Below are 24,593 nucleotides of genomic sequence, written 5' to 3' on the forward strand. Positions count from 1 at the left end.
GCCCCTACCCAGGGGGGAAACGCATGCGTAGTACTGAGGAATTAAGCAGCCATTCAAAGAGACACAGATCAGACCCGCCTTAACTTTTGGGGTTTATCTGTCTGGGTTTTTCCCACGCTTCTTCAGTTTGTTAGGATTCTGTCTTATGTAGCAGCAATAAACACTAGAGACCTATTCCTCGTCTCAGCGTGGTTCCTGACTGTTAGGACAATTGCACACATTACATACATAAAGAAGCAGGGGAGCTTCAATCACATGGTCATGGCCACCTTGACTTTTTTTTATCATACTCCGTAGACACCCCTTCATGGGAGGTAAATTTGCTTTGAGCTTCTAGACCCAGTCTCTAACAACGGATCTTCTTGCTATGCCATTCACTGCTGAATGCCTTGCTCCAGCATGAGGACCAAGTGGACAAGCATCAGAACCATGTGGCTGCCTAGATTAACCATTTGACCCAGTCAGCGAGCCAAAGGATGAAACAAATGGGCTACTTCACTAAGTACCAGCTGCAGCACAGCTTCCTGGGACTATGCTGCTCTGCTCTCCAGATTCCTTGTTGAATAAATATGATGGAGTTCCAGAGACATTTAAAGCCTTCTAATTCCATCTTGCAAGCTGAACATTTATTTATTTATTTATTTCATATGTACGGCTGCCCATCTCAACAAGTGACTCTGGGTGGTGAAATTAAAAACAATTCAAAAAAACAAATTTGCAATACATGGGCAACTTCTACACATACTCAGCCCTTCATCTGTATTGATACTGTATGGACTGTTTTCCATCCACTGAGTGTATTGCTGTAAAACAATAGAAACAATAATTGGACAATGGATGGAGAAAAGCCGCATGGTGCACTACAGCATATAAGCTATAGGACAGTTTTTAAGAAGAGCTCTGATGGTTCAAGATGAGAACCCACCCAGTCCAGAGTTCTGCATCACACGGTAGACAATGGCATGGTGTCCAAGGTAGGCTACCTATGACACAGGAGAGAGCAAATAGGACCCACCGATAGGCTAATCCTCATTCAATCTCATTTTAAAACCATCTATACCAGTAGTTATGACATATGATGATACTAAAGTCTCACTTGAAGCTGCCGTAGAGATGCTCCCTTCCCTCTAGTCACCGAGCATTGTCCTCCATGGCTAGGTTGGCTTGGGCTGCAAAAAAGACTGGATATCTTGCTTCCTCAGACACATCTGCCTGCATAAGGTCTGGCCAGCATTTTGCAAAATACTGTTCGGACAGTAAACAAATTCTTCATATACATACTGCAGTGAGATTATTGTATGCACAAAGATGGAAAGATTCGGCACTACCCACAATGGAGGAATGCTTGGTGGAGATGATGAAATTTGCTGAGATGGCTAAATCGACTTCTTTGATCAGAGAAAAGACAACCTACATTTACTGCTGACTGGAAATCCCTATGGACTTTTTGCATGAAACAAAAAAATGAACTCACGGTATGATTTATGGTCTTGATTAGACAGGATAGATTATAGAAAGAAGAGAGTTATGTTGTAACCATAGAGCAGGAGGTAAATTTATAACTGTACTTATAGCTGCTGTAAGGAAGATTGAAAGCTACTTCTTTGTATCTTTTTTCTTTTTTCTTTTCTATTTTCCTTTTCCTTTTTCCCCCTTTCTTGTACTTTTAGCTTTTTCTTTGATTTCTTTCTTTTTCTTTTCTTTTTCTTACTTTATATTAATCTGTATTAGTTTTTATCTCCCTTTTTAAAAATCTTTAATAAAAATTTAATAAAAAAGAGTATTAAAAACTCTTTATATGCACAAGTATAGCACTTTTCTGGAAGAGCGATAGACTGGTTTTTAAACACATGGTTAGTGGACTTTTAAAGAGTGTCAGTCCTGCTCTAAAAAAAAAAAAGGACTAACATTCGCTGGAGAAAACACTAGTTCTATAATGATATAAGGTTGATTTAAACCACAAAAGAGAGATGGGTTCTTCTAGCTGCGTATTGCTGAGCCCCCTCCCACTTCATCTGGTACTCCTTCTCTGAGCTACTTATTTTCTTATTTGGGTTTACCAGTCTTCCAGAAGAGACTAGCAGTATGTTAAGAAACAGCCCAAATGATAAGTAGGCTGACCATACATCCCGTTTTGAATGGGACAGTCCTGTTTTTTTAACATTTCCAGACCGTCCCGTCATTTTAATATAAATGTCCATTTTGTCCCGTTTTCTAAAAAACCTTACTTAAAAATTTGAAAGTTCCTGCGAACCTGTCAGAATGCAGTCTGACTTTGAGTGGAAGGAGGGGGAGCTCAGCAGAAATGGCAGGAAAAAAGCCGCAGAACTCAACCCGGTGGGAAACCTAAAAAGAAAAAAACAGGATCAGCTGATAGGCAGTGATCAAAGGGCAAGCCGATTGGCTCCTGCCTTGAAACGGCAGGAAGAAAAGAACGTAAAAGCACAGTCAGAGGAGGAACGGCTTGTTGGGGACAACCGTTCACTAAACTCTCCAGCCCAGCCTTGCCTCTCACAAACGAAGGAATCCGAAGATTCCCAGCCCAAGAAAACCAGAGAAGTTTTTGCCAATCCAGCCTGTCACCCAGCCGTGCCCTGTTTTGCCATCCCAATGTCCCATTTTTAACCCTGTCCCGTTTTGCCATCCCAATGTCCCATTTTTGTCTCAAGGAAATATGGTCAGCCTAATGATAAGCCACCAGCACAGAGCGAGACTATGACAATGACCTTGACCTGTCATTTGGGCTAACCCCTTCATCCCAGGCACCCACCCACATTTGCCCAACACTGCTCCATCTTAAGGAGAGTAATCGATGGTTCTTTTTCCCAGCAGTAGATGATATTAATGGGATGGGAGGCAAAGCCAAGAAAATCCCCCAATCCCTATGCTGGATTAAGCTTGTAAGGACAGTTCCCACCTACCAGCACCATCATTAAGGCAGAAGAAACCTCAACTGTCAGGGCAACACAATTTTATGCCAGCATACTTCTCTGGTAACTGAAGAATGCATGAATGTATAACAATGAGGCTATGAGGAAGAGCCCTTGCACCTTTATTGGATGCTGATGTCAATCTTTCTGGGGGACAAAAAAAAACTAAGGCAAATGACAACCTCACCACCATCTTCTAATTCTATCACCAGTATACGGTACATGTGAGTTATTTTCAGGAGCCTCCTGTATAAACTTGCATCAAATGGGAAGTATTTTTCTGACATAGTTTTCTTTCCTCTGTGCAGAATTTCTGCACCCTCATTAAATGAAGGTCAAATCATCTGTATCACATTTTAATTTTTAATTGAAATTTCACAGTGTTATCTCAGCAACTGTCAACAGGATCACTTGAGTCACCTAAGAGCATTACTCCTACAAGTGTTTTCAAAGACAATTTTCTCCTGCTAGTTTTTCATTACACTGCCAGTCACCTCACCCCAACAGTGGTTTATTTAATGAACTATAATTGGCTGGTTCACACAACACACTAAGCCATAAGCCATGGTTAACAAACACCCCCTGGCTGGGTTCATGTAATGTATTATTCCAAACAAATCACACGATGACTAGAAACGATATGGAAAGATCTACAGCCTGCATGATCACTGGGATTCCATCCTGGTTTCACTTAAAGACCTAAACCACTGAAAACAAACTCCATTTTTCTTCAACACAAAAAGAATTTGCAGATATCTATTTGGATTTCTGCCTTTGTCTAGCCATGCAAACTCTTTTATGAAAATGATTCTTGAACCTAAAGCTTGAGTAGGCCGATTATGTTTATGCAAACATGTTATATATAGAAAAGGGGAGGCATTGCCTCTTAGCATGTGCCTGTTCAAATTCAGCATATAATTCAGCTGACTGTCAGGCGAACACAGGCAATTTCCATTTAAATTGTTCCCAACCAGGTGGCACAGGCAGGATAATTGCCATGCAGGATAATTGTCCACCGGGGGTTTCTTGGAAATCCTAGCTAAGATGCTTTCTAGTTGCTGGGATTTGGAGTGGGGGGTGGGAAGATGGCAGAGATGTATTGCTGACAGGGTTCATTTAATAGGGGCAGTCAGATTAGAGTCTGAAAAGCAAATATATGTGTGATCTGACCTCATTTTTAAATAGGTACTGCAAATGTAAACAATAGGCAGCATTTCCCCTGCTAATTGAAATGACTCCTGTGACCCCTTCTGGAAGAAAATCCAGGGCCTTCCTGACTTGAGGTTATGGGAGGTGAAATACAACATATTCTGGCATTCCTGGAAGGACACAGAAAGCCACCAGAGAAGGCTCCAACTTGAGTAACTTGCTCTCTAAAGATGCCAATCTAAGGTGGCTTATGAGTTATCCAAATGTAGCGCTACTGAAACCCAATGTCTTAATAACCAGAAACATGTTGTATATTTATTAAATCAAGTGGAAAAAAAAGATTATTTTGTTGAAAATGCCAAATATTACTTGGTCATCCCAGTATTTTTGTATTCATTGGAGGTAGCTGGGAGCAATGAATGACTATGTCTTTATAATGTGAATAATTGCTGAGGGTATACATGATAAGGATCAAAGTGCATAGGCATGGTTTTTAAAAACTATCAAAAAGCAATTCCCATAGGGCAAATATCCACATTTAAGAAAGGAGACAAAAGAGGATCCAGAGAACTACAGTCAGAGCTTCATCCACAGTTCAGCAAACTCCCTACCCGCCACCCCTTTTTTAAAACATAAACCCTCCCTCAGAAAATGTCAGGAAAATGTCAGGGTTAAGGCTTGGGTAGAAAATTACTTTTACTTAAAATACAAGAAACCTTAATAATGAAGATCTGATACCTCACAATCAAGCACTCAACCCCCGTTTATCACAGCACTAATCTTGTATCTCTCTCTTCCACCTTTACGTGGTAATGAACTTCTTGCTATTTGTTTTTAGCCTTGACATGGAGACCACCTGCACCACGTCTGGATAATATCTTTGTCTGGGCTCAGGATCTTGGTTCCAACCTTGCTAGCTTCAGCCCTCACAACTACACACTTGTCAGTCTTTTGGGGAGGCTGAGAAAGGAATGGAAGGGAGAGCAGATATAAAAAATCAAGAGATAGATACCAGTGGACCCCTCTCTCTCTCGCAGCTCAATCTACTTCACACATTTCTTATTATGGGGATAAAATGAAAGGACATTCCACGTAACCTGTCTTGCATCTGAAGAAAATATGGGATATAAATCAAAGTCTATTGTAACATTGGAAGGGATGCACTGTTCAGTCCAACCTCCTGAGTGCAGCAGGATTGTTCTTGACCTATTCTTGGTTTCACCTTTAATTTTAAACCTCTGGGCAATGGGATATGACATTGACTCTCAATTATTGCCTTGCTGAATTTCTCAGGCTTAGGAGGACTAATGCTGGCCAGTAGGATATAAAAACAAACATCTTCTTTCCTGGTGATTAGAAGCATACGTTGAGCCGATTCGTCTCATGATGCTCTGCAGGCATAGGAAGGAAGTGGGGAATTTTGATCTAAGATGCAACGCATAAGTGCCACACATCTAGAAATACACCCACTTACTGTTTCTGTCTGTGTAGCCACAACAGAGTCCTTGGGCCATCTGTTTGTATTTTGATAAAAGCCCTGCAAATTTAATAGACATTTTCTCCAGCATTCCTGATATCTGAAGGTTTTGCTAATGTAGACTCTGTCACATACTTACTGCTATGTCCTGCACTCCTTTGATTTATCTTTTACAGAGAAGAAGTAAAACAATTCCGTGTAAAATATAAGGGGGATGGTTTTCATTTGTTTAGAGGTTTTCTCTTTCTCACCCCTTTAAAATTGGGCATTTGGAAGAATATTCTCTTTAAAAATGTCACTTTTATTGAAATAATTCATTGGAACACTGTGGAGTATGCAAAATAGTGGTCAGGCTGCCAGTATGGTTTACTATTTTAATTTTATTAATCAATATTTATAACTTTCCATATGAAGGGCCATATTTTAAACTGATCCAGTAGCACGAAATAAATAAATAGTTCCCAGAAAACAAAATCCACAGCTAATAAGGAATCTTTCCTCAGAAACTTTAAATAGAGTTCACAACATTTTATCCCTTCTAAAAAAATAGTAACATGATGCTACTTCCCATCCCCATCTGCAATAAGAGAGAGAATATAAATAAGATCATTTATACTCAGTTCTAGTGAAGAGGCATCGCTTATCACAATAAATCAAAAGCAAACCACATTATGGTTTAAAATAATGTGTGTGTGATTTATAATATGTGTGTGCTTTGTGAATCATTCATCACAGTGTAGTGTATGTTTTAATTTTAACTTTTTGTCTTTTTATTAACTGAATACAAAAACCAAATAAAAATAAGCAATACACAAAGTTATTTTTTAAAAAATTAAAACATGCAGAACATATGGTTGTGGACACATATACATATATGAAAGTTCTGTGTAAGTGTATAGCAATATAAATGAACTCATTATGACTTTAGCCAAGGGTAAAACAATTAAGAACCTAATCATTGATAAATCCCCAGAGTAAAGGCTATCAACTGGGACTGGTTTAAATCAAAGGCTTAAGTCCTGCTTATTCTACATTATAGTAACACATCATAGCTGTAGTTTATATCAGCAAAGGACTGGACCTATGTTGGGTAGAGACAGGGTGATCATCCAGTGTGAATTAGCAGATAGTATTGGAGCTTAGAAATGTTAGTGCAAATCCTGTGATTTGGCCAAATTGTTACATCGTTCATAGGTAACTTATTAATATATAATCTATAAACGTTGTGCCCTGTGAACACATAACTGGTTTGTGTTTCTTCCTGAAGTGGAAGTGAAGAAGATATGAGCAACACATCTGTTGGGGTCTCTAGGATGTACTCAGAGTTTCTGAATGTTCACCACTGGCAGACTGAATTTTGTCTCTTTTCTGCAATTGTTCAAGACTGGCCAATTGACTCTTTTTTCTCCTATCCCTAGAGCATAAACTTGACTCCAAGTACATTTTTTCTTTGGACTATGACTAAAAATACCGTGCCAGCTCTCTCCCGAAATAAGTGGACGGAGCACTTTTATATAACCGTCTGTCATAACTGAGCTAGGCAACAAAGGGAAAATGGAAAGAATAGGAAATGTAACAGATCAGATGGTTCTTATGCATTTATCTTCAGCAGCTGGTGAAACTATAGCAAAACTGCCTGTTGCACATTGGAGTTCTATGCCTACTGTTCTCTTCTATAGACAATTCCTACTTGCATCAAGCCATGGCATAAATCTTTTTTTCTGCTGTATACTGATGAGGTTGACTTCATCTTGTCCCCAGCCCATGAGAGATTTGGGCATGGATTGTCCTTAGCTGTAACTGACATTTTCTGTCTTATTCCAACACTGCCCAAAGGCAGTCTCAGAGTATAAAAAATCTGCTAGGCTCTGTTACCAATTGCCTTGACTGGTAGTGACTTCAAACAGAGGCAATAGAGGCAGGATAGGGACGGCCTGACAGTGGGGGATGATAAACGTCATGCTGGGATGCTCTTCGGCTGACTCAAGGATGTGTGGATAACCCTTTGACTCAACAGTACAGAAAGACCCTCCACCTGGTTCCCTTTGTGATTCAAAATACTGAGTTATTTGTATTAGTGCATTACAGAATCTCTAGTATTCTCTTCTTCAAGATGCTAAGTGGAGTTCCCCTTTCTTTGCGACCCAGTCTAGTATCAGAAGATGGACATGTAACACCTTTCCAGAGAGAGACAGATTGTCAGCAGGGAACCCATTAACTCCTCCAGCTAATATTTTATAAGCAGCAGATCATTGGCTAGGCTGCATCCCTGAAGCCAACTCAATTTACTTGTCATGCTTTGGAAAGCAAACATCTCCCTAATGTTCATGCTGCATATTTAATTCCTTGGCAAACAGGCAGAAAACACTCCAGGCAAGGATGACACCTTTTGAAACACAATTAGTTCTAACTTGGCTAAGAGGGTAGATTGACAGTTAAGGGAGGGAAATCAAGCAAGCAAAAGGAAATACACAGCCGATAATATTCTGTGCCAGTATTATATGAGAATCTGAACATATTTATCCTATCACATTTCTTTCTTGACATGCCGTGGACTGTCCAAACTGTAAATTAGTTTTCCACAATATGATGCCCTCCTACTATACACAGAACACACTCCCCAGAATCCCCAGCCTGCAGTTGGAACAGTTGCTTTTGAACTGGTACCAGCTTGAACGTTTCAGCCACTCAAGGAGCCATTTTGCCATCAGGGGCTAATGGATGCCAGGTGAGGCTTCCTGAAAGTGCTTGGGCCAAGTTTGCTCACTGCTTTCAGTCTGGCTTGCTACCTGCAGACTACCTCCATCTTTTCCTTCCCTCTCCCCCTGTTGTGTTCCACCCCTGAACACAAGCCAGGAATGCACAGTCTGTTAATTGCTCTGGGTGAAAACTTTTGCTGTGTTTGCTTTTAATTTGGCTGTATAAGCACCCAGTCCTGAGTGCCATCTTGTTAATCATTTTATCAGGATTCCAAATATGTCTCTGGGGGTGGGAATCTGTGGGCCTCTGGATGTGGCAGAACTCCCAGAATCCCTCACTGCTGGGATAGCTAGGGGCTGAGGAGAGCTCTAGTTCAGCGACATCTGGAGAGCCATGAATGGCTGGGTGACAGAAAGTTATATTCCTTACACTTACACTTACACACACAGACAAACACAATGACCATATTGTTATTCAATTCAACAAGGATTTGGGAAGTAAAGGTAGAATAATGATATTCTCACAGTGGAGGAGTAGATTGTAAAAATGTCAGAATTTGCAGAAATGGAGAAACTGACCTGTTTGGTCAAAGAACAAACAACAAAAAATTTTTTTTTGAAAGATTGGAAACCTTATATGGACTTTTTGCCGAAAGAAGAAAAAAAAAATTGATGATTTATGAATTTGAAGATTAAGAAAGATGTGGGTTAAATGAAGGGGTGTGAGGGGATTTGCAAAATATTTAAGAGGGAAGGGGGACAATAAGATTATAATTATCTGTTACAAAGAAGATCAGAAGTCATTTTCTTAACTTTAGTTTTCTTTTTCTTTTCTTGCACTTTTTTGTTTTCCATTTTTCTTTCTTTCTTTGGATTTGTCTTTTATTATATGAAAATTCTTGTTGTTGTTTATTCGTTCAGTCGCTTCCGGCTCTTCGTGACTTCATGGACCAGCCCACGCCAGAGCTTCCTGTCAGTCGTCAACACCCCCAGCTCCCCCAGGGACGAGTCACCTGTAGAATATCATCCATCCATCTTGCCCTTGGTCGGCCCCTCTTCCTTTTGCCCTCCACTCTCCCTAGCATCAGCATCTTCTCCAGGGTGTCCTGTCTTCTCATTATGTGGCCAAAGTATTTCAGTTTTGCCTTTAATATCATTCCCTCAAGTGAGCAGTCTGGCTTTATTTCCTGGAGGATGGACTGGTTTGATCTTCTTGCAGTCCAAGGCACTCTCAGAATTTTCCTCCAACACCACAGCTCAAAAGCATCGATCTTCCTTCTCTCAGCCTTCCTTATGGTCCAGCTCTCGCAGCCATATGTTACTACGGGGAACACCATTGCTTTAACTATGCGGACCTTTGTTGTCAGTGTGATGTCTCTGCTCTTAACTATTTTATCAAGATTTGTCATTGCTCTTCTCCCTAGGATTAAGTGTCTTCTGATTTCCTGACTGCAGTCAGCATCTGCAGTAATCTTCGCACCTTGAAATACAAAGTCTTTCACTGCTTCTACATTTTCTCCCTCTATTTGCCAGTTATCAATCAAGCTGGTTGCCATAACCTTGGTTTTTTTGAGGTTTAGCTGCAAGCCAGCTTTTGCACTTTCTTCTTTCACCTTCATCATAAGGCTCCTCAGTTCCTCTTTGCTTTCAGCCATCAAAGTGGTATCATCTGCATATCTGAGATTGTTAATGTTTCTTCCAGCAATTTTAACTCCAGCCTTGGATTCCTCAAGACCAGCATGTTGCATGATATGTTCTGTGTACAAGTTGAATAGGTAGGGTGAGAGTATACAGCCCTGCCGTACTCCTTTCCCAATCTTAAACCAGTCCGTTGTTCCGTGGTCTGTTCTTACTGTTGCTACTTGGTCATTATACAGATTCGTCAGGAGGCATACAAGATGACTTGGTATCCCCATACCACTAAGAACTTGCCACAATTTGTTATGGTCCACACAGTCAAAGGCTTTAGAATAGTCAATAAAACAGAAATAGATGTTTTTCTGAAACTTCCTGGCTTTTTCCATTATCCAGCGGATATTGGCAATTTGGTCCCTAGTTCCTCTGCCTTTTCTAAACCCAGCTTGTACATCTGGCAGTTCTCGCTCCATGAATTGCTGAAGTCTACCTTGCAGGATCTTGAGCATTACCTTACTGGCATGTGAAATGAGTGCCACTGTTCGATAGTTTGAACATTCTTTAGTGTTTCCCTTTTTTGGTATGGGGATATAAGTTGATTTTTTCCAATCTGATGGCCATTCTTGTGTTTTCCAAAGTTGCTGGCATATAGCATGCATTACCTTGACAGCATCATCTTGCAAGATTTTGAACAGTTCATGAAAATTCTTAATAAATATAAATATAAAAAAAAAGAATTTGGAGAGTAAAGAACATACAAAATTGAGTTGAAATGGAAAAGAAAGGCAAACCGTCCTATCAGCAATGGCTTCTTAATTGAGTTTGATTTTTCTTCACTGAAATCTTCAAGGGTTAAGAATATGCTCTGTCTTGCTCCTTCCCATGGGTTTCATTGCCAGTCATCTAGGGCTGTTAATGCAGAAAGCACACACTTAAATGAGATTGACAGGCACCAAGAAATAGAAGGAAAAAAAGGAGCCATGTGTATAATTAATTGCCTGCTTCAAGACACCTGGAGCCTAAGAGGCCGGTGTGGCCCAAGGAACTGTTCTGCAATTTCACATTAAATTAGCACCAACACTATGCTAGATCACATTACAAGGCACTCTCGTTGTTGCTGAGATATCTCAGTCCCCAAGGTTGTCTAAAATAACATATTTTTTCTCTTCAGTTCTTTGGGGAGAGGAAAGATTAAAATCCCAAGATTTACCAGCAGTAGCAGCTGGCTGTTCCTTAAAACAAATACAGGAAGTCAGAAACTATGTTGTTTTACTTTACCTTACACTGACACCCTGTGGCCCTTTTCCACCATCACATTTCAACACTTCATTCCAAGATAACAGAGATTTACAGGAGAATGATAGGGAAAGAAACACACAGGTCATTCTCAGATCCAGGGCTGGCTGGTCATCTGCAGGATTCAGCTTCCAAAATGTCATTGTAAAGTTAGGAAAAGTAATATCTGCCAAAAGCTAATATTTCAGTATTAGTTTATGATTTTTTAAAGAAAATTCTGCAGAAGAAAGGAATATTTATTTTTAAAAATGTTTGTGAAACTGTTCTCACAAAATAAACATTTATAAACTCTCTATCCATATCTATATTTCATTTGAGGCACAAATAAAGACTCAAATTATCCTACTTTGGACACATTATGTGAAGACTGAGCTCTCCGGAGAAGGCAATAATGCTGAGAAGAAGAGGATGACTCCTCAGTTACAGCAGTGATGAGTGCACCACTAGTAGATGTGAAAGACCTGGTTAGGGACAGATCATTGTGGAGAAAATCTATCTGTGTGGTCAGTAAGAGTCAAAACCAATTTGTTGGCACCTAAGCAAATATTTTATATATATTTGATCTTATCTTCCAACCTCATTTTCCAGCGGGGTATGTACTCCTGTTCTTCTTGATCATGTAGCCAAGCATCTCCAGGAGTACAACGGCTGTAGCGTATACTAGTTCATTGGTCTGAGTTATGGTGGTAGTAGGGATTGTCGCGAGGGCTCTGTTGGCATCTTCTAGCATACTATCTGATGGTACTTCTCCACTGAGCCTTGGTAATCGGTCTTGAGGGTTGACTATAGCTAGTTTATCCATGATCTTTTGCCTCATATCAGCAGCTGTGTTCTGTAATGGAGAGAGTGGCAGTGATGTTCCAGTTTGTGATGTTCCAGTTTCAGGTGTTGGCTGCACCTCCAGTTGTTCTTCTGGGTCTTCTTGACTCTGGGATATAATGTGTACTTGGTCTATCTCAAGTTGTGAGAGCAGCTTCCTCTTCACTATGTTGAAGCGTTGGGTAACTAGCTGTTTCTCAGTTAGTCTGGATGCAGGTCTTCAGTCCATCCATAGTTCCCTCATGCGTTTCATATATCCTCTTTCATTAGGTCTGCTGTTGTAGTAGCATTCCATCAATTCCAGGTTCTCTCGTCTCATCCATGTATGGTTTGTTCCAGTAGCTCACTTATTGTCAGATTGTCCTGGTTCCCCAACATCTGACATGGACCTTGTTAATCCGGGTGATGTCTGAGCTGGCATGACTCTCTTAGTTCGTGTCACTCTCATATTTGAGGTAGGCAGGTGAAGTGTTAGGGGGTCTTTGCCCAAGGACCCCTGCTGGTAAGGTACGTACAGTTGGAATTTGAACCCCAGTCTCCTGCTCCAAAGGCAGCATTCTAACCACTACGCTATCCAGCCAGACTAAAAGACAGCACTGAGGCACTGATCATAGCAGCACAAGAACAGGCATTAAGCACCAGATCCTTATAACCAGGGGTCTACTACAATAGACAGGACCCAAGGTGCAGACTGTGCAGAGAGGCCTCAGAGACAGTCCAACACACAGTGGCAGGCTGTAAGATGCAGGCAGGAACAGCATACACTGAACAGCACAACCAAGTAGCTGGCATTGTGTACAGGAACATTTGTACAGTGTATGGGCTAGATCCTCCCTAATGGGAGATTCCACAGAAGGTTGTGGAGAATGACAGGGCTAAGATCCTGTGGGACTTCCAGATCCAGACAGACAGGCAGGTACTGGCCAATCAACTGGACATTGTGCTAATAGACAAGGACCAGAAGACAGTGGTGGTGATAGATGTAGTGGTGCCAAGTGACAACAACATCAGGAAGAAGGAGTATGAGAAGCTGGAGAAGTACCAGGGCCTGAAGGAGGAGCTAGAGAGGATGTGGAAAGTGAAGGCCAAAGTGGTCCCAGTGGTGGCAGGGGCACTCGGGGCTGTGACCCCGAAGCTCCCACAGATCCCAGGAGCAACATCAGAGCTCTCTGTCCAGAAGAGTGCAGTGCTGGGAACAGCTAAGATCCTGCATAGAACCCTCAAACTCCCGAGGTTGAGGAAGACCCATACACATATACATAGGGGTGAGAAGGGATTTTTAAATATATATATATACTCTGTGTGTGTGTGTGTATGTGTGTGTGTAAATAATTTCTAGGATTCATTCGGCCTCCCATCTTAAATACATAATTCTGGGTGGTTAACAACAATCCAGAAATAAATAAATAATAAAACCTTGAGACACAAATATAAATAAAGTAAAAAATAACCATAACACAGCAGCCGAGGCACCATTAAAAAAACTCACAACACAACTATACCTATATTGGGGTCAATTAACATTCTGGCCCAGCACCTGGGTGAACAGCCAGGTCTTGACAGCACTGCAGAAGGCCAGGAGGGTGGGGCCTTCCAGATTTCTGGCTGTTTCATATCCTAAAATACACATCTATTTGTTTTTACAGTGCCACAATATGATTGATTGATTTTACTGCAAATGATACTATTTTACATACGTCTTGACATGTATGTAAACAGAAAACTCCAATCGCAAAATCTGGGGAAGTGTGAAATCCAAAGAATAATTTCATTCCAATCCATACACAAGTTATGGATCTCTTCAGTGAAGCATCATATTTCTGAAAGATCCTAGTCTTTAAAACTTTCCAAGTTGATGGTGTTATGATGATGATGGTACCATAATGAAGAGTATAAAACATCAGTGTTTTATTGAATCATCATTCTTCATAATTGGTATCTTGAATAAAATTAAATAAAACACCTCAGACAGCTAAGCAATTGCTTTCTTAATATCTGATTTATTAATTACTCCTAAGTGCAATGAGAAAATAAATTTAACAAGTTAAAAATGTACTAAAATGTTGCTTGTTTGAGACTTCAGCCAGGAAAAGTTGAAGCTAATTGTCACGTTCACTGGCTTCTCCTGGGAATAGAAAAGAGCACCTACTGTATACTAAGGTTACCATATCTGGCTGCAAACATTTGGACAACCACTAGAGGGAAGCAAAAAATTAGCACTTTCTATATCCTTTTGCTGCCATCTACTAGTTGTCCAGAGTTTTGCAGCCCAGTGCTGGTAGCTCTAATAATTAAAAATACTGTATATTTGGCCTAACTAACTTTCCCAATTGGGTCTCTTCACATCAGTATATCTCTTCAGTTCTGACATATTCTCTATTGGCTGGGATCTGAGAGTTAAAGTCCAGTATAATTCTCATTTCCCAGCCAACAAAGAATATTTCAGGAATTATGAGGGTTGAATGTCTAACACATTTGGAGGACAAGGCTGGGAAATGTTAGCTTAGGAATTGCCTCATTCGTTCTTTAACTACTTTCAGATTTATGAGGCAATAAATAACCATATTTGCCTCCTTAATTCTGTTCTCATGGTTGTGTTCAGTTTTAATGGACAGGCTGCTGGATCTTTAACCATTAGCTGACTGCTAACAGTACGAGACAGTATATGAACTAAACTCTTCAATCGTGTATCTCTGAGAGGAAGTCAAGCTTGTTCTTGCATTTCTGCTTGCCAGCTGTCAAGGCACCCAAGCCCACTCCAGCCGTCCCCAGTCCCTGTTTGGAGACTCACAGGCAGAGGCTGGATCTGATCCCTGGTTGTGTTTCCCTCATAGTACTAGAACTATCCCACTTTGCAGGGCTCAACCCATCTTGAGAAGACTATTTCATGCTGCTACCACATGTAGGAACATTTTATTCAGTAACTAACCCAGGTTTCTGCCACCAGCATCCCCTCCCTACCCAATTTTTTCATACTTGCTGGGCTTCCCAGTGGGCTGTGGATTCTGGGAGCTTTGTATTACAAAGCCATAAGACCTGAGAACAGCCCAGGAACTAGGGTCTGTGTCACCTGGGGAAAACATGGATTCCGTGCCCATTTTGGCACCCCCCCCAGCACTCATTTTGGTGCCCCCCCCCCAGCGCGATGCCCTGCTTGCCCCCCCTAGTTGCAGCACTGCCTGAGAACATGCTAGACTGCCTGCTGATGATTCATGGTGCAGGCCAGAAGGGAGAGAAGGGTCTGAGGCCTGAAGAGACTTATCACTCCAGTGGTGCCACTCCCTTGCTGAAGAGAAGGGAGGAATAAAATCCTCCCCCCAGTCTCCATGTTGAAACATCAGCATCACTGTCTTCATAGAATCACAGCTGGAAGGAGCTGGCTCCAACCTCCTGCTCTGGGTAGGAATCCAGATTAAAGCATCTCTGAGGCTGTCCAGCTTCAGCCTGGACCCTTCCACAGGGGAGGAGAGCCCACCTCTGACTTCACCAAGATCTGACTTGGAGAAGAGTTCCTAAAAATGGAGGTGCTCCTTCACTCTGGAATCAAAGGGGAGGAGAAGTGCCCCACATCATTGCTCTTTTATTTGGAGAGGGGTGAATTTTACGAGAAGAGACCTGAGCTATGAGCATGGGAAGGTGAAGTGCACTTAACTTAATCATTTTAAACCAAAAGTTTTAATTACTTAACACCACACAAATATTTTAAAATAATATATAAAAAGAACATTGCTTAACATATCTGTAACTGCCAGAATCCAGTTACGCAGAGATGGAAAAAAAACATTGCACAGCCTTTGCCAACCCTGCTTATAGCCATTGCCCAGGAAAAGCCCTAACAGCAAAGACAAGAAATGTATTCTCCCTTTAAAAAGGCAATGTAATTTTTATCTAGAGATTTAGATTACCACATGCAAATTTTGGCCACGCTGGCCTTTACCTGATGACGTTTAGGTAGCCGGTAACCACAACTGTATCTGAAACATGTGCTAGCGATCACTTTTTTCAGTCATATCCCCATGAAATTGCCTTCATCTTGTCTCAGGCCACAGGTGGGGCCCCCTTAAATCATCCTTAGTCCACCAATGTACAGTACAGTTACACTAAATCAGTGTTTCTCAACCTTAGCAACTTTAAGATGTATGGTCTTCAACTCCCAGAATTCCCTAGCCAGCATCCCACCAGTCAGCAATGGGGACAACAATTTTATTTATGTATTTAATTAATTAAATTGAGAGACCACCCAACTCCAGGGAATTCTGAGCAGGTTATATTTTAAAAAGTAAGACCATACAGTAAAGAAAAAATAACCATGTACAGTACATCCAGAGAAAAACATACAATATCCCAAATAAGCAACCAGCAGGCGCTCTGTACCCACCCTACCCCAAGGCCGGGGAGACCAGCAGAATTCCAAAGGGCAGGGGCTGTGACAGAAGGTGTGCTTCCTAGGTCCAGATAGGTGACCCTGTTTAATGATCAAAGGGACCTGGAGCATACCTACTCCTCCCAATCTTACTTGGATGCACTTACTGGGAAGCTATCAGAGAGAGGTGGTTCTTCAAATAACCAGGCCCTATGCCATGTTATGGTTAGAACGTAATGATATGGTTGTAGGAGCTCTCAAGGGTGGGAGGAATAGCACTTCAGCTCAGCAGTGGGGAAAGGCCCTGTGACAGCGGCGTGCATAGTACTGCTGTTTTGATAGGGGGGCAGCTTAGCTTCCAACTCTGGACCCAGTTGACAAGCCAACGTCCTAGTCAAGAGAACTCGGTGCTGCGTAACGTAACCCTAGACAGAGGAGCACAAGGTTCGCAAAAAGCAGAATGGGGCAAGTGAGTCACAGTTTCATTGGAGATGAAATGCAGGAGAATCTAGAAAATAGGCCCCTGGCAAAAATAGAGTTCACTGGAAATAGTTCATTGTCTCTTGGCATATTATGCCCAAAGAAAATGAGTACAGATTTTTAAAATTAATCCTTACTGAAGAAGGCTCTTTTTCAACACCCAAGGAAAAAAAAAGCATGCCAGTTTAAGACTATGTAACAACAGTCAAAAGAATCCTTACACTTTAAGGGCGTTCCAGTTGGCTCTATGAATCTCTAGTTGTCAAAAAAAAAAAGCGCACTCAGCTTTGCTCTAGTTTTTAAACTGCAAACTTTCAAATAAGTTTTCCATATCAATCATTTGTGTTGCAGCCAAAAGAGCAAAAGCCTTTCTTTCAAACCTAACAAATCACTCAGTCAGAACATTCATTAACATTTTTAAAAGGGCTAACCCAACAACAAAGAATGTTCAGCTGTGTAAATTCAGTTGTTCAAGATGTTTCCCCAGCCATGCCTTGGTCTGTGCCTTCATAGTTCTGGTTCATAGAATGAACCTCAGAGCCTGGAAAATGCAAATAATCATGGCCTTTGAAATGCTGCCCAAGTTCCAAACAATTGAGTCTTGCGGTGACTTTGTCTTAGTGTTATGAATTCCATATTCACCAAACTGCAATTTGATAACGTGAATGAAAGTAGCAAAAGTATGGGAGAAAAATTACCAGAATATTTGAATGATCTAGAATTCCAGAAGGAGGTTTGGCTTTATATAAGAAGTCAGGTTTTTTTTTACCTGATAGTAGTAATCCACATATTCCGTCTCATAGTGCCGAAGCCCGAGACTTTCGACAGACAAAGCATCTTTCAGTAACTCTTCACAGCCTAAAGAAATAAGGGGATGGGACAGGTTTTCAGAATCTCCTCATTAGAATAAGTTAGACAGACAACACTTTGAAGAACAACAGACACAAATCATGGATAGTATTATCATGTGTGTTGCTTTGTACTGAGCCCCCTGCTAAGCCAATGCTTGATTTGGTGCAGCCTTAAAGAAGCCGTAGCATACAAATGAGTGGCTTATTTCATGGAGGTGTAATAGATGGAAGAAGATAAGCACTTCACACATAAGATTCCCACTTTGTGGTTTATAAATAAATGCGTGTTTATTCTACATTTTCTATTCCAAGAGAAACCTTCAGTGCAATTGACAACAAGGTCATATAATGATAAAACAGAAAACAATAAAGTTTTTAAAAGAAGTAAGAAAGGAAAAACATAAAGCAATCTTATAAAATAGGCATCTAAAAGAACTGAATTGATCTCTGAACTATGAAATAACCAAGTCTCATGAGGCAAGTAGTTACATATTCTGGGTTCCAATAAAAGGAAGACCCTTTCCTGTGTTTATAGCCTCTGCCCTTCACACAGCAGAAGGAAAGGTGGAAGAGCTTCCCTCAATAATAGACTAGATCAGCCTTTCTCAACCTTTTGATCCTGGAAGAACCCTTGAAATGTTTTTCCGGCCGCGGGGAACCCCTGCACATTCAGGCTCAGATATAGGCCAGAAGTTACACAAATATTATATTCGTTTCACATGTAGGCCTGTATATATGCATTAACAGTGTTCTTCAACTAAAAATAAAGAATGAAACTTACCTCTCTAATGTGAAGTTGACCGAATTTGAAATAATTTTTAAAATAAATCTTGATCTCCCAGGGAACCCCTAGTGACCTCTTGAGGAACCCTAGGGCTGCACGGAATTCTGGTGGAGAAATCCTGGACTAGATGGTTTGGTCAATATCAATTTCAATATTGATTAAAATCCACTTTCTCTGCGAAGTTGCTCTTCCTATCTACATTTATAGTCATTGATCTCATTCATGAACATCATATTTCAGAGTCTCCTCCACTGACCAGTTTTTAAAAGAACCATACTTTGATGATGATATACTTGTCATAACTAATAGATAAGTATGTTCCCCTTATTGCTTCAAACCGACTTATGAAGGGTTTTAATTGGGTCTAATATCCAATGTTTCAAATTCCTTGGACAATATCTAATTAATACTTCTTAATCTGGGAATGTACACACTAACTGTGGGCAAAAGAATTTTTTCAACTGCCCAAACTTCAGCAGCCGTAACACACATTGCATATAGTTTTGCATAACCTGCAAGGGCCCAGTAAGATGAATGTAATATTTTATTTTGTAAATTCCCTTCAGGGTGTATCACAAAGTACTGTTTGGCTTATACATAAATGCTTCCATTCTGTTTCTTCCTTATATTAAATCTCATTCCTACTTTCTTTTACTGAGTCATTCATATTTCCAACAATATTCTGTATACATCTCTCTGAAGATAATAGTTTCAGCTTCTCTAGGATTACAGTCTGGCTCCAGCCCATGATATATTAAAAAATGGAAGTAGAATTAAGCAGCTCCACAAAAAGAGATCAATTCTGAAAGAAAATCAATCTTGGAATGCCTAAGAATTTTTTTCCAAAAAAAAAAAAAAATGAACACATTTGGTGCAGTAGTGGAGTAAATACCACTAACAAGGATTCTGAAGATGCAGCTGATGGAGGGAGTAGAAGCTGACACAGAGAGAAAAGATGAAGGGGCAAAAGGGAATGAAAGAATTTTCCCATAGTGGTTATTGTAGCAGGTAGGTTTGGGGGAAGGTCTCCCCTTCTACTGATATCTTTTCATTTTACCCTCCTACAGCCCTTGTGGCTGGGTGAGTTGAAAACCAAAGGAGACACAAAGACAGAGTGCCTAGAGAGATCCTATTTTTATGGGGCATCTCTAGGACTTCATCTCATCTCACAGGAAGATTAGATAACACCACAACATGGATGAAGGGAGGGAGGGGGTTTAACTCTGTTTAGGATCAATTAATCTCATGCTAGAGTCCCTATCACACACTAACATGCCTCCCCCCGCCCCAGCTTAGCCTATCATAGAAACAGCCCTATATTGTTGTTAAATTACTCTTTAATGTTTTACAAGTCTCACTTTTTTCTAATACATATAAAATCCCCAACAGTAACATGAAGCAAAGCACTTCTATGGGATACCTACCGATTTTGGCTGTTTCTTGGTTTACCTGAGAACAAGCATATTAGAATTAAACTCAGCCTTTTCCTTTTTTTTTTCTTTTTTAAAAAACCAGTGGCTATGTCTCAGTTTCAAGAATTTAAGTTAAATATAGTTGCCTAATTCCCAGGACCCTCACAAAGAAAAATAATTACGTTTTCACACTGAGCAGTAGAAAGGGCATGAAGAGGGCAGGTTATTTTAAAATCAGTGAGTAACATTCCTGTTGTGTAAAATATGAAATTCTTTCTCCAGGAGAACTGATGAAATGGGGAAGGTGCAGGAACAAAACTGCCATTACACTGCAACGTTTTTAAATCTATTCCCCCCACACCCCCAGCAACAGCATATATATTCCTTTATAACCCCATGCCCTGTTATTCCCACTTGCAAAGTAGCTAAGGATTTTTTAAAAAACATCAGAATAGAGATGTCAGGAAAAGTATATAATGACCATTACTCCCTTCAGAAAGAGCAAGAAGAGTAGCAATTTAGGGGGAATTACAGCAAAGCACACTAGGAAAAAACAGATTAAAAGACTGATAAATGAAGGGAGTTTTCACAGAACAATAACACTGGAGTAGTGATGGGCAATTATTCAGATTCAAAACAGAAATGGTGCTCTGGAGAGCATATGGGCATGTTCGCTAGACTTGCCAGTGCCAATTTAAAGAAGCCTCTCTTTCTCTTGAGCTTTCACTATAGCCTAACCCTAACCACTCAACTGCCATAAATTGGTACCATTCTTTTCCATTCTTTATACAGGTAACAAGTAACACATGCCAACTTTCAGATTCCTCCATCTTGTATTTGGGAAGCAATGTGGGGGCAGGGGGGGGACGGGTATCCCAATACTTCACTGTTATGCTGCTTCAAGCCCAGATAAGTAGTTTCCTTTGCATTTCACACCCGTGTCCACACCGACAGCAGCGGAAATGCAGTAAACAAGGCTGATTGGAGGAAAGGCTGTGTGCCCATATCACACTGAAATGGCCAATAAGCATCACATCAATCCCACTTGCCACTGGTCACCTAACTTCACCTCTGACATAGAGGGTGGCAAAGTTTTACTAGTTTTATATGCCTGGGGGCTGCCATTGGATGCAGTAAGGATCAGGAGGAAAAACTACTTTAATGCCAGCACAGGGAAGGATGATTTAAGTCTATCTCACTCATGGGCTGGGAATGAGACTAAAGCAACATCATGTGGACCCGATGGAAAAACATGTTGCCAGTCCATGTTTATACCGTGACAAGTGCTAGCAAAGAAAGTCCCTTTGACAAACAAAGATTGATGAACTCCAAACTGGGTAAAATATTGGAAACGTTGCATAAGACCCTATTAGGGAAAAGCTTCCATGGGTATAATCTGGCAAGTATTAAATTAGCTCTACAAGCAAAGGCTCCTTGTGTTGCATAGAAATTATCATTATAAATTGAAAGATGGTTCCCCTACCCTTTTTTTTTTCTTTACAGTGGATTTCCCATGCTCCTGTGGCAGGAGGTAATTTATTTTTCTGTTTATACCCTTTAGATGTTAACAACAAAAGCTCATTAGTCACACAGCTGTCTCCTGCCATTGTATCTCAGGAGAGTCTTTAGAGCATAAATGAGCTCTGTATAAGCTGCCAAGCTCCCTGCAAGAGAGGGTGAGGGAAAGGAGGCACGTTTATTAATAGGAGTTATCAGAAAAAGGAAAAACGAACAAGTACATAGCATCAAATAATGTATGTAAACAGAATAAATGGAGGGCATCCATTGCTATAATTCATCACTGCTAGAATAATTCCAGAGCCTCGTGTGGCATAGAGTGGTAGGTGGCAGTACTGCAACCAAAACTCTTCCTATGACTTGAGTTTGATCCCAGCGGAAGCTGGATTCTCGGGTAGCCAGCTCAGGTCGACTCAGCCTTCCATCCTTCCGAGGTCGGTAAAATGAGTAACCAACTTCCTGGGGAAGGTGACAACGGGGAAGGCAATGGCAAACTACCCTGCTATAGTCTGCCAAGAAAAAGTCGCGAAAGCGGCATCCTCCCAAAGGGTCAGAGATGACTCAGTGCTTGCACAGGGGACCTTTCATCTTTTTTTTTCAGAATAATCCCAGCCATCCATCAAACTCTTCTTTGCATAATATATTAAAGTAACCTTGTGGCCATAATAAGCAATTCCATTGTCCAAAGACTTATGAAGCTCTAATTTCCATCCATCCCACTCCAATGAAGGAAAGTGAGTTATATGTCTCTCAACATTGGCATCTCCTACGTGAGTCTTCTCCAGCCTGGTACCCTCTAGACAGGTTGAATGCCCATGATCCCCATTCAGCATGGTTCTTTGACTGTACTGGTTGGAAATTATCAGAATTAATCCATCCAACCTCTCTGGAATGCAGCAGGTTAGGAAATCTGTGATAGAATGGCAAATGCCTGTGTCTTTTGTTTTGTTTTGTTTGTTTGTTTGTTTTGTTTTATAGTTGGTTTCCTTGACCTAGCACTCTTCTTTCTGTAGCTGTTCATGAATTACATCTTACCCTTCTTGGAAGATCAGAGTGGTGCACATTCTCCAGCAATCTTCTATCCTGGAAGTGGCTTAGTTTTTAGATGAATCTGAAGAAATAATCTGGATCAGACCAAACATTATTTTGTTTTAGCAGGTTGTTTCCTAAAGTGATCATCTATATGCACATAGGAAGTCCATATGCCAGAAATAAAGACAATAGCAAGTACTCATTGGCGGGTCTCTTCCAAAAATGGAGGTTTTATTGAGCTATATGAATCAATTATGTCAAGTTGTATCTGCTGAGCAGGGTAAGCTGTTCTTTATCCATGACCATCACATCTTCAGCTCCTTCTATTTCACAGACATCTTGCTAGGTCCATGCAGAGAGCACAATGCAAATGAAAGACGGCATTGACCCAGGCTAGTCCCAGACATAGATACATCTGTTTTCCTAATGCAGACATATGCTTGGCTGGCAGCCTAGAAAATGCCATTGTATGAAATTAATGCATCACTATTGGGCAAGAAATGATTTTTTTTTTACTCTTTAGTCTACCTGACCGTATTGTAAAATGTATAAATACACATTACTACTTGTGTCTAGCTTGGAAGAAGCAGAAAGGAGGAGGAGGAGGATTTTGTGGCTTCTGGGCAGGGGGGAGGCTTGCATGAAGAAGTTCCAGAGCAGATTTTTTTTTCTTCAGATGTGCACCGGTGCGTTCATGAGGACACAATATAGTCTTTTTAAAAGGAAAAGCAGAAACCTAGTGACAAATTTCTGGCCTAGACTGCTTTTCGGAGTCACATCACTGAGAAGACGGATGATGGTTTCAATCTCACTCTTTTGAATGGCAAGCACTCCATTTCACTCTGTTGAACAGCAAGCAACCACATGTATTCCAACTTTTATTTCTTTCAGGTTTTCCTGTGTTTGCTTGTATTGTAAATTTTCTAATAATAAACGTTAACTAGCACCGCTGAAAAAAAAACTATCATTCAATTAAAAGGATTCGGTGGAATGTTTAATTGTGTAATAAAACTTTGACCTGGGAGATCAAAGGTGTGAGAACAGATGGCTGCCAATTTCATAATGAATTTGCTTTTTGCCTGCAGGTGATCTAACATTTGCCAGCATCCTTTGTTCTATGTCTTCAGGCAATTTCATACCTGTTGTTTTCAGGTATTCACCTACAGGCCAAATCAAATGAGCTTGAACAGCTATGAATAGCTTATCCAAAGGTACATTCTGGGCACATAAAGCAGGGAAAGCAGAGCCTGTTCTCTACATGAAAAATACCAGACCTGATTCACTTCTGCCATCAGCAAGGAGAAAACTGTTTCAAGCACAGTGAATGAATGAAGCACACACCCATATCTGCCCTGCTGCATATAGTTTGGACCTCTGACTGTAGCAGAAGAGAGAATGAGTAGATGGAGGACTGATTGATAGGAAAGCTCATAAAGGAATGCTGTCACAGCATACTGAAGGATAAGTAAGTTCAAGGGGATGGTTGAAAGTGAAGGATATAGAGGGTCAAATATGTTGCCTGGTAGATTAATGCCACGACCTAGATATGAATTGTTGAGGTGTTCCTTTGATAAATTAGTATTTAATTTCTTGTAAACTTTTCATATTCTAGTCTGTGCATATTCAAATGTTTGTGTTACCCAAGGTGCTAATTTAAAGAATGTAGGGAAACCCTACACTATATACATAGCACATGTAGAAAGTTATTACTTGACCCTTTCAAAATCTTGGCAAAGGCTTGTTTCTTCTTTTAGCTGAAAGGCAGTTGTCTTTCAGACTGCAAAACAGGTTTAGCAGGTGTGAAGACAAAAGTGTGAAAAATTGACATTCTAGATTAAATCTGACTTAAAAATTGTAAGTAAATGCCTTTTTTTTGGAGCTCCTGGGCAGAAAATGGTATCAATATGCTAGAGCAACGTATTGTTAATCATTCCTTTAAAACATTCGGTACAATGCAAGAAGAATTTGGATTCTTGAAAACTGCTGAATGGCAATGTATTCAGTTAAAACATCTTTTGATTTCTCAGTTTGAACTTGATGCACTTTCTTAAATCACCAAATTGCTTGTGGTTTTGGAAAATGTTTTGGAAGAGTCTAAATCTACAATTTAATTCTATAGATAGCTGAAGAACGTTACTAAGATATGCA

The 24,593-nt window shown here is 40.5% G+C and overlaps 1 protein-coding gene across 1 annotated transcript in view; it reads right to left on the bottom strand.

Moving 5' to 3' along the window:
• Positions 1–24,593, bottom strand: part of RAB11FIP4 (RAB11 family interacting protein 4) — a 135,485-nt gene that overhangs the window by 104,740 nt on the left and 6,152 nt on the right. Inside the window, exon 2 of the mRNA XM_063293591.1 lies at positions 17,618–17,706. The gene's annotated coding sequence lies outside the window, so the exon portion shown is untranslated. The remainder of the gene's footprint in view (positions 1–17,617; positions 17,707–24,593) is intronic.

This window comes from Candoia aspera, chromosome 2, assembly GCF_035149785.1.
Source record: "Candoia aspera isolate rCanAsp1 chromosome 2, rCanAsp1.hap2, whole genome shotgun sequence".
In the NCBI taxonomy this organism is placed as follows: domain Eukaryota; kingdom Metazoa; phylum Chordata; class Lepidosauria; order Squamata; family Boidae; genus Candoia; species Candoia aspera.